Genomic DNA, 12,022 nt, shown 5'->3' on the forward strand with positions numbered 1-12,022 from the left:
AGCATTCCACTTTTGAAAGACAAGTAAACTGCCCTGTAAACTGCCCTATAAACTGCCCTGTACGCTGCCCAGTAAGCTGCCCAGTACGCTGCCCTGTAAACTGCCCTGTAAACTGCCCTGTAAACTGCCCTGTAAACTGCCCTGTAAACTGCCCTGTACGCTGCCCAGTACGCTGCCCTGTAAACTGCCCTGTACGCTGCCCTGTAAACTGTTCTGTAAACTGCCCTGTAAACTGCCCAGTACGCTGCCCTGTAAACTGCCCTGTAAACTGCCCTGTAAACTGCCCTGTATGCTGCCCTGTAAACTGCCCTGTAAACTGCCCTGTAAACTGCACTGTATGCTGCCCTGTAAACTGCCCTGTAAACTGCCCTGTATGCTGCCCTGTAAAATGTAAACTGAGTATCCCCCCCCTATCTCTGTCTGTGTCATCTTCAATTATGTATCATTTCAACATAGTCCAAATGTTATGGCATTATTTACATTTCCTCTGGACTCTGTGTGTGTGTGCATGCGTGCGTGCGTGCATGTGTGTGTGCATGTTTGTGTACGTGCGCATGTGAAGACTGTTGTGGTAGCAGAATTAGTTAGGTAACATTGATAAATAAGATGTTTTATTTACATAAAATGTGTCATGTGAGTTGAGATGGGTGTGTCTTGGCTATAAATGATACTAAGAATTGTTTTGTAAGCACTCTCAGAGAACTCATTTATAGACACTGAATTGATCTGAGAGTCACAGGGTTGTGATGAAGCTCATATAATTATAAAGATGGACTTTATGATATAACTCTGACTTGTGTGTGGTTTGCTCTCATGATTTGGTAATACAGGACATTTCCACGACACTGTTTACCAACCCACTTACTGTGTGTATCATCAGCCAGATTGGAGATTCCGGTTGTAAAGATTGGAGAATACTGTAGTGTCAGGCTGATATTAAACATGCCTCTTCATGCAGGACACAAACACACACACACACACACACACACACACACACACACACACACACACACACACACACACAGTCATGTTTCACAAAAGTATATTTCAAACATTTGCTAGATCATGTGAATCAGTCAATTAGTTTGATTAAAATAGTAATCACTGTGAATATCCAGGCCAAAATTACAGTTATTGCCATAAAACTGCAAGTAGATTTTGGAAGAAATCCCTATTCATTATGTAAGCTTGCTATCGGTAAAACCAATAGTCATTGTAGTGTGATATGAGTGGAAGCTGGAGAAAGAGAGAGAGGGAGAGAGAGAGAGAGAGAGAACCTTGGCCTAAAGCAAAGGAAAGGGGAAAGGTGGATACCTAGTCAGTTGTCCAGCTGAATGCATTCAACTGAAATGTGTCTTCCACATTTAACCCAACCCCTCAAACATCAGCGCCACAGGTAACTTCCACAAAGCTGTGAACGAGCTGAGAGACAAGGCAAGAAGGGCGTTCTATGCCATCAAAAGGAACATAACATTCGACATAACAATTAGGATTTAGCTAAAAATACTTGAATCAGTTATGGAAACCATTGCCCATCATGGTTGTGAGATCTGGAGTCTGCTCACCATCCAAGATTTCACAAAATGGGACAAACATCAAATTGAGACTCTGCATACAGAAATCTGCAAAAATATCCTTTGTGTACAATGTAAAAACACCAAATAATGCATGCAGAGCAATTATCAAAATCCAGAAAAGAGCCATTCAATTCTACAACCACCTAAAAGGAAGTGATTCCCAAACCTTCCATAACAAAGCCATCACCTACAGAGAGATGAAACTGGAGAAGAGTCCCCTAAGCAAGCTGGTCCTGGGACTCTGTTCACAAACACAAACACACCCCCACAGAGCCCCAGGACAGCAACACAACCAAATCATGAGAAAACAAAAAGATAATTACTTAAAATCAAATCAAATACATTTTTATTTTATTTTATATAGCCCTTCGTACATCAGCTGATATCTCAAAGTGCTGTACAGAAACCCAGCCTAAAACCCCCAAACAGCAAGCAATGCAGGTGTAGAAGCAGGGTGGCTAGGAAAAACTCCCTAGAAAGGCCAAAACCTAGGAAGAAACCTAGAGAGGAACCAGGCTATGTGGGGTGGCCAGTCCTCTTCTGGCTGTGTCTGGTGGAGATTATAACAGAACATGGCCAAGATGTTCAAATGTTCATAAATGACCAACATGGTCGAATAATAGTAAGGCAGAACAGTTGAAACTGGAGCAGCAGCACGGTCAGCAAGGTGTCATCATGTCAGGTAGTCCTGGGGCATGGTCCTAGGGCTCAGGTCTTCCGAGAGAGAGAAAGAAAGAGAGAAGGAGAGAATTAGAGAACGCACACTTAGATTCACACAGGACACCGAATAGGACAGGAGAAGTACTCCAGATATAACAAACTGACCCTAGCCCCCCGACACATAAACTACTGCAGCATAAATACTGGAGGCTGAGACAGGAGGGGTCAGGAGATACTGTGGCCCCATCCGAGGACACCCCCGGACAGGACCAAATTACTTGACACATTGGAAAGAATTAACAAAAAAACTGAGCAAACTAGAATGCTATTTGGCCCTAAACAGACAGTACACAGTGGCAGAATATCTGACCACTGTGACTGACCCAAACTTAAGGAAAGCTTTGAGTATGTACAGACTCAGTGAGCATAGCCTTGCTATTGAGAAAGGTCGTTGTAGGCAGACCTGGCTCTCAAGAGAAGACAGGCTATGTGCACACTGCCCACAATATGAGGTGGAAACTGAGCTGCACTTCCTAACCTCCTGCCAAATGTATGACCATATTAGAGACCCTCAGATTACACAGTCCCACAAAGAATTTGAAACAAACCCGATTTTGAGATACCACAGTGTTCCATCACAGCTGCAAGATGTATGACCTGTTGTCACGAGAAAAGGGCAACCAGTGAAGAAAAAATGCATGACTAACCTGATCCACTGTGACTTCGATGAAAGGTTGTGTTGGACTGAGAATGGAGGACTCTGGGTTCCAGCTGAACACAGGGTGGAAAGAGAGCCTTCTGAGGCTGCTGGAGGAGACCGCTCTAGGGCTAAGAGAGTTGATGACAGCCAGGACTAAGGGAGATGATGAAAGCCAGGGCTAAGAGAGATGATGACAGCCAGGGCTAAGACAGTTGATGGCAGCCAGGACTAAGAGAGATGATGACAGCCAGGACTAAGAGAGTTGATGACAGCCAGGGTTAAGAGAGTTGTTGACAGCCAGGACTAAGAGAGATGATGACAGCCAGGACTAAGAGAGATGATGACAGCCAGGACTAAGAGACATGATGACAGCCAGGACTAAGAGAGTTGATGACAGCCAGGACTAAGAGAGCTGATCACATGGAGGGGTTGGGCGAATGGAAGAAGGGTTCATTTCAGGAACTAGGCAGTCAGTCAGAGGTCAGAGAGGGTGACGGAGAATGAAAGGGGGATGGAGGGAGGTGTTATGGACCGGGGATTGATAGATAGAGAGAGTACAAGCTACCGAGACTCCTCAGGGAGGTGGCAGAATGAAAGGGGGATGGAGGGAGGTGTTATGGACCGGGGATTGATAGATAGAGAGAGTACAAGCTACCGAGACTCCTCAGGGAGGTGGCAGAATGAAAGGGGGATGGAGGGAGGTGTTATGGACCGGGGATTGATAGATAGAGAGAGTACAAGCTACCGAGACTCCTCAGGGAGGTGGCAGAATGAAAGGGGGATGGAGGGAGGTGTTATGGACCGGGGATTGATAGATAGAGAGAGTACAAGCTACCGAGACTCCTCAGGGAGGTGGCAGAATGAAAGGGGGATGGAGGGAGGTGTTATGGACCGGGGATTGATAGATAGAGAGAGTACAAGCTGCCAAGACTCCTCAGGGAGGTGGCAGAGATCCATACACAGTCAAAGCTAGGAGAGAGGCACAAACACACTCCCTGACTCCACCCGAGCACAATACTCAGGAGCTGTCTACTCTAACAGGTGAGTAGTTACACGAAAAGAGTACATCTACATTTTTTTTAAGGAGAAATTGTGCACCAATGTTGAATTCTAAAAGCTTGTTATATTAAATGAAGTGCCCTTTAGGTTAGACCACATGGAGAATATATGGAGAATAATCCCAGTGTCACTTCTAGCAACATTTTAACCCAATTAATCCCTACATTTCCCCAAGTTTCACCATCACTGTTCTTTGTAAAGATTATCAAGTAGATTATTCTGAAGATGTATTATTTAGTTAGTGTGATTAGTGGTTCAGTTACGTGTGTCCCTCATCTTAAGGTCAACCCTGTTGCATGAACTGAACTCTGCTTTTAATATGGTGAAACAATTTATACTAAATAAATTAAATAAAAAATAAATATAATATAATAAATAATAAATAAATAATAAAATATAATAAATAAAAAATATGGTAAAACATAAGGATTCAAAAGGAACATTGAACATCTAATACTGTAGTCCAATCACAAAAATAGGTGAGCTGGTTCTACTCGGTGGCCATTTTGTGGTTGGAAACTGAGCGCGTTGTGCATAACACGTTTACCCATAGATAGACAGGCTAGAAATGTTTTAGCAATTATATTTTTGGGGTGAAGCTTGCTGTCACGCCCTGACCTTAGATCCTTTTAATGTCTCTATTTTGGTTTGGTCAGGGCGTGAGTTGGGGTGGGTATTCTATGTTCTCTATTTCTTTGTGTTTGGCCGGGTGTGGTTCTCAATCAGAGGCAGCTGTCTGTCGTTGTCTCTGATTGAGAACCATACTTAGGTACCCTTTTCCCCACCTGTGTTTTGTGGGTTGACTTTGTTTAGGGCACTTAGCCTTTGAGCTTCACAGGGTTTTTTTTTTGTTGTTGTAGTGTTTATTGTTTTGTTCGGCGTCATTTTGATTAAATAAATTAAAATGTACGTTCACCACGCTGCACCTTGGTCCTCTCCTTTGAACAGCCATGACACTTGCATTCAATTGCCACACCATATTTCACACAACAAGCTTCCATTTCCCCCTGTCACAGGGGGATTTATGGCTGATTTAAGAAGAAATGGTCAACTCTGTTACGGTCAACCCTGTTATTTTATTTGATACTAAATAGGCACCTACTTTTGTCTTTTTTTATTTAACCACTTGAGATGGGAAAACTTTATTTGTTTTAAGTTGAACATGTTTGCTGTTTATGACAAAATTGTGAAAAAATAAATAAATAATAATAATTAAGTTACACTTCTGAAAAGGCACCGAATTTGTGGAATGACCCAGGTACTTTGAATGGATCATATTTGGTTGCAGCTTGCTTACCGATGGGATATGTGCTTTTGTCTTTACGTTTATTTGGAAAATGTACCTTTCTAGTTTAACTAGTAACATATGTTATGACTTGTGTATTGTTCTTTTACATCAGGCTTTAATCATACAGGGTCAAGATATGGATGGCTCTAGAACAGAAACAAGATATGGATGGCTCTAGAACAGAAACAAGATATGGATGGCTCTAGAACAGAAACAAGCTATGGATGGCTCTAGAACAGAAACAAGATATGGATGGCTCTAGAACAGAAACAAGATATGGATGGCTCTAGAACAGAAACAAGATATGGATGGCTCTAGAACAGAAACAAGATATGGATGGCTCTAGAACAGAAACAAGATATGGATGGCTCTAGAACAGAAACAAGCTATGGATGGCTCTAGAACAGAAACAAGATATGGATGGCTCTAGAACAGAAACAAGATATGGATGGCTCTAGAACAGAAACAAGATATGGATGGCTCTAGAACAGAAACAAGATATGGATGGCTCTAGAACAGAAACAAGCTATGGATGGCTCTAGAACAGAAACAAGATATGGGTGGCTCTAGAACAGAAACAAGACATGGATGGCTCTAGAACAGAAACAAGCTATGGATGGCTCTAGAACAGAAACAAGCTATGGATGGCTCTAGAACAGAAACAAGCTATGGATGGCTCTAGAACAGAAACAAGCTATGGATGGCTCTAGAACAGAAACAAGATATGGATGGCTCTAGAACAGAAACAAGCTATGGATGGCTCTAGAACAGGGTCAAGATACGGATGGCTTTAGTTCAAGCTCTAGTAGATGTAGTAGTAGCTCCCAATCTGACTTTAGTGGAGATGGAGAGAGAGGGTCTAGACTCACAGACAAAGAAAGAGAGGAGAGATGGAGTTAAAGATGGGACTGAAGAGAGGAGAGATGAAGATGGGACTGAAGAGAGGAGAGATGGAGTTGAAGATGGGACTGAAGAGAGGAGAGATGGAGTTGAAGATGGGACTGAAGAGAGGAGAGATGGAGTTGAAGATGGGACTGAAGAGAGGGGAGATGGAGTTGAAGATGGGACTGAAGAGAGGGGAGATGGAGTTGAAGATGGGACTGAAGAGAGGGGAGTTGAAGATGGGACTGAAGAGAGGGGAGTTGAAGATGGGACTGAAGAGAGGGGAGATGGAGTTGAATATGGGACTGAAGAGAGGGGAGTTGAAGATGGGACTGAAGAGAGGAGAGATGGAGTTGAAGATGGGACTGAAGAGAAGAGTTGTGAGAGTGGAAGGGTCACATTGGAGTGAGTTATCACACACACACACACACACACACACACTCACTCACTCACTCACTCACTCACTCACTCGTGAATCAACATCTTCTCTGACTCCGCAAGCAGTTACTTCCTGGTCTGAACATCTATCAGTGTGTCTAGACGTGATTCAATTCCTCCTCCTCATTTCTCCTGCTCAGTGAAACAAGAGCACACTCTGCCCTCTCGTCTGTTTGTCTCCTCCAGTTTCCTCTCCTCAGTCATACGGTTCACTGTCCAGTCAACACTCATCAACCAAATACATGTCTCATAGAGAAAGGTCAACGAGATAGTATTGCAGAACATAGGGTTGTTCATTATGGCAGCATTACAGTGCTAACTTAAAAACACAATTCTGCAGAAAGATCTACGATGGGTCAATAATGCCCTAGATACGGTGTACATTGTATCTCAGATGAGAGAGGTCAAAGTTCAGGAGGATCCGCACGTATCAGATGAGGACACGGACCCCACATAACCACTTACATGACCGCTAAAGAAAATGAAAAGTCTGTTTGAGGTGAAGCAACAAGAAATGTAGCCGCCGCCATGTCAACACAGGCTTATTTCCATGAACTCTACATGACTTCTCAGCAGTGATGAACTGAACTCTACATGACTTCTCAGCAGTGATGAACTGAACTCTACATGACTTCTCAGCAGTGATAAACTGAACTCTACATGACTTCTCAGCAGTGATGAACTGAACTCTACATGACTTCTCAGCAGTGATAAACTGAACTCTACATGACTTCTCAGCAGTGATGAACTGAACTCTGCATGACTTCTCAGCAGTGATAAACTGAACTCTGCATGACTTCTCAGCAGTGATAAACTGAACTCTGCATGACTTCCCAGCAGTAATAATCTGAACTCTGCATGACTTCTCAGCAGTGATGAACTGAACTCTGCATGACTTCTCAGCAGTGATGAACTGAACTCTGCGTGACTTCTCAGCAGTGATAAACTGAGCTGTGCATGACTTCTCAGCAGTGATGAACTGAACTCTGCATGACTTCTCAGCAGTGATAAACTGAGCTCTGCATGACTTCTCAGCAGTGATGAACTGAACTCTGCGTGACTTCTCAGCAGTGATGAACTGAACTGAACAGTCATTTAGCAGAGCAGTCTATTCTATTGAGTATTTTACGCAAAGACGCAGTCATGTTATTTGAATGATGTAATACCACCTGACAGCCAGGACACTCAGAGTGAGGATATAGGAAGGATGGGAATGACAATGGCAGCTTTGTGTACAATTATGAGGGCTTGATCTAATGCTGTTTGTCCACACGAGGGCAGCATCAGCCAGGGAAATATGAATCATTATCCAATGGATAGGTCTTACCCTGAGTGCTGTTAAAACCGCATTCCAGCCGGTGTCTATTCCACAAGTTACCGGCGGCTAAATCTATGATGTTAAAATGCCTATTTACTCTGTTCCATCTGACTGTGCAATTCACTGTCTCATCAGCCCAGCCAAGCAATTTATAAACTTGATCTCCACTATAAAAAGCGTCTAGACATTATCTCACATTTCTTTTAAACTAACATTTAGTTTTCAACAGAGGAGATTTGTATAAACCTTGCCTGTCTCTCTGACATTTGCAACATTGTTTAAATATTCAAATTCGATCTCCAGCTGTCCCATAGTGATGATGTCGGAACGAGACAGGCAGGGAGCGTTTCTCAGCAAGACTAAATCGTAAATCACTTTGCATCATTTTTATGGATTTACAAATAAATATAAATTGAAAAAGGTCAAACGAAATGAAGTTCAGTTAGCTAGTTTGCAGTCTTTCCAGCTTCAATTTAAAGTAATTGGGTTATCTGGAGGACACAGGGGAATTGGGTGCTGCATAACTTTGTTAGTTAAATAAAATAAAATAGGTATAAAAATCATTGCTTATTTCTAAACTCAGGTTCCCTTTATCTGTTTATGCATTAGTCAAATTATAACTTACACTATATAAAGCATATCAGTCACTATAAACAGAAAATAATCACCCTCCTTGTTACGGCCATTATTGGAATGAGACCAAGGTGCAGCGTGGTAAGCGTACATCTTTCTTTATTTTGATGAACACCACAAAAAACTACACAAGGTAAACAAACGTAAAGTTCTGCAGGATATACAGCAACTAACTAATCAAGATCCCAAAACAGAGGGTGGGGAAAAAGGGCTGCCAAAGTATTAGCCCCAATCAGAGACAACGATAGACAGCTGCCTCTGATTGAGAACCATACTAGGCCAACAAAGAGACAAACAAACAAATAGAGAATAAAAAAAGGCTCTCTAAGGTCAGGGCGTGACACCTCTGCTCTTCAAGAACAGCCAGCCAACCTATACCATGTCTCCCGGCTGTGTGACATTCTGAGGACCCCCAGGTTGGTTCCAGACCATGTCTCCTGGCTGTGTGACATTCTGAGGACCCCCAGGTTGGTTCCAGACCATGTCTCCCGGCTGTGTGACATTCTGAGGACCCCCAGGTTGGTTCCAGACCATGTCTCCTGGCTGTGTGACATTCTGGGGACCCCCAGGTTGGTTCCAGACCATGTCTCCTGGCTGTGTGACATTCTGGGGACCCCCAGGTTGGTTCCAGACCATGTCTCCTGGCTGTGTGACATTCTGGGGACCCCCAGGTTGGTTCCAGACCATGTCTCCCGGCTGTGTGACATTCTGAGGACCCCCAGGTTGGTTCCAGACCATGTCTCCTGGCTGTGTGACATTCTGGGGACCCCCAGGTTGGTTCCAGACCATGTCTCCTGGCTGTGTGACATTCTGGGACCCCCAGGTTGGTTCCAGACCATGTCTCCTGGCTGTGTGACATTCTGGGGACACCCAGGTTGGTTCCAGACCATGTCTCCCGGCTGTGTGACATTCTGGGGACACCCGGGTTGGTTCCAGACCATGTCTCCTGGCTGTGTGACATTCTGGGTACCCCCAGGTTGGTTCCAGACCATGTCTCCCGGCTGTGTGACATTCTGGGGACACCCGGGTTGGTTCCAGCCCATGTCTCCCGGCTGTGTGACATTCTGGGGACCCCCAGGTTGGTTCCAGACCATGTCTCCTGGCTGTGTGACATTCTGAGGACCCCCAGGTTGGTTCCAGACCATGTCTCCCAGCTGTGTGACATTCTGAGGACCCCCAGGTTGGTTCCAGACCATGTCTCCCAGCTGTGTGACATTCTGAGGACTCACAGGTTGCTTCCAGACCATGTCTCCCAGCTGTGTGACATTCTGAGGACTCACAGGTTGGTTCCAGACCATGTCTCCCGGCTGTGTGACATTCTGAGGACTCCCAGGTTGGTTCCAGACCATGTCTGCTGGCTGTGTGACATTCTGAGGACTCCCAGGTTGGTTCCAGACCATGTCTCCCGGCTGTGTGAAATTCTGGGGACCCCCAGGTTGGTTCAAGACCATGTCTCCCGGCTGTGCGACATTCTGAGGACTCCCAGGTTGGTTCCAGACCATGTCTGCTGGCTGTGTGACATTCTGAGGACCCCCAGGTTGGATCCAGACCATGTCCGCCGGCTGTGTGACATTCGGAGGACTCCCAGGTTGGTTCCAGACCATGTCCGCTGGCTTTGTGACGTTCTGGGACCCCCAGGTTGGTTCCAGACCATATCTCCTGGCTGTGTGACATTCTGGGACCCCCAGGAAAGCAGGAGGAAATGACACTCGCCATGTGTTATTGGACCACCATGGAGTGGTGGAGGAGGATGGGGGAACCCCCACGGAGAGAGGGAGTTAGAGAGGGGACCCCCGGTGTACCAAATGGGAGGGAAACAGAAAGGTTAATGAAGTATTAAACACTAACAGGTGGCTGATGAATGCCTAAACAGTCTCCCCCATCGTTCTCTCTTTTTCTTTCTCTCTCTGTCAATCCTCCCTCTCTTTTTAATGTTTACACATTTCTCTATCTCTCCTTCTATCTGAATCTTTACATGTTGCTCTCTCTCTCTATCTCTCTCTCTCTCTCTCTCTCTCTCTCTTTCTATCTGCATCTTTACATGTTGCTCTCTCTCTCTCTTTTCCTCTCTTTCTCGCTCTCTCTCTACCCTCTCTATCTTTGTCTCTTTCTCTCTATTATCTCTCTTTCTCTCTCTCTAGCCTCTCTCTTTGTCTCTCTCCCTCTCTGTCTCTCTTTCTTTCTCTCTCTCTCATTTTCTCTCTCTCACCCCTCTTTGATTAAGAGGTGTGGGGGGCAATCGACAGGGGGATCGGTGCCGTGTGTGTGTGTGTGTTTGTGTGTCATTAGAGGGGTCCACACTCAAACACAAACACACACACACACTGAGGGCCTGGCTAGAGGTAAATGTCACAGGAGGAGCTCCCACTGTGAGAGGAAATAATCTCTCTCTCTCCTCCTCTTCATTATAGAAAAGGGCACACAACACAAAGCCCAGCGGGGCCTGCTTTGGGAGAGCACTGGAGGAAAGTCTGATAATACATTAAGACACAACACCAACATTAAGTAGCCCTTGTTAATAGCTCATTGGTGGATATTTACGGCATCGTGATTCATATGACTTTGTTACGAGCGACTTTGAGTCAAAGGGATGATCCCGAACTCGAAGTCTTGTATACTATATAGATAGTCACGTTTTGATGCAAGTCTCCCGTTGACATCGATAGCAACAAGTTGTCACTGAACCCTCAATGACTTGGCCGTCTCCTCATTCTGGGATGTTGCCGGTGACTCCCATCAGACAGGGTCCTGGTGAAACCGGATGACGTGTGAGGGGATGTAGATGCCGTGGCCTCCACAGCCTGTGTTCAATTCCTCTGGACATCTGTGTGTGTGTGTGTGTGTGTGTGTGTGTGTGTGTGTGTGTGTGTGTGTGTGTGTGTTTTGCGTGTGTGTGTGTGTTTGCACAGATGTCCAGAGGAGTTGAACACAGGCTGTCCATGTTGGGTATGGTTTACCGCTGGTAAAGTACCATGTTTGTTATTCCTGGGATCGATCAATTGGGAGCATAGTGTGGCGGGGAGGAGAGGGGTGAAGAGAGGTGAGAAGAGGGATGAGGAGAGGTGAAGAGAGGTGAGGAGAGGGGTGAAGAGAGGTGAGGAGAGGTGAGAAGAGGGGTGAGGAGAGGGATGAGGAGAGGTGAGGAGAGGGGTGAAGAGAGGTGAGGAGAGGGGTGAGGAGAGGTGAGGAGAGGGGTGAGGAGAGGTGAGGAGAGGTGAGGAGAGGGGTGAAGAGGGGTGAAGAGGGGTGAAGAGAGGTGAAGAGAGGTGAGGAGAGGGGTGAAGAGAGGTGAGGAGAGGGGTGAGGAGAGGTGAAGAGAGGGGTGAAGAGAGGTGAGGAGAGGGGTGAAGAGAGGTGAGGAGAGGGGTGATGAGAGGTGAGGAGGTGGGTGAAGAGAGGTGAGGAGAGGGGTGAAGAGAGGTGAGGAGCGGTGAAGGCTAGCAGGCTCACTGAGATCACTGGGCTGT

Source organism: Oncorhynchus clarkii, chromosome 21 (genome assembly GCF_045791955.1).
Source record: "Oncorhynchus clarkii lewisi isolate Uvic-CL-2024 chromosome 21, UVic_Ocla_1.0, whole genome shotgun sequence".
Lineage (NCBI taxonomy): Eukaryota > Metazoa > Chordata > Actinopteri > Salmoniformes > Salmonidae > Oncorhynchus > Oncorhynchus clarkii.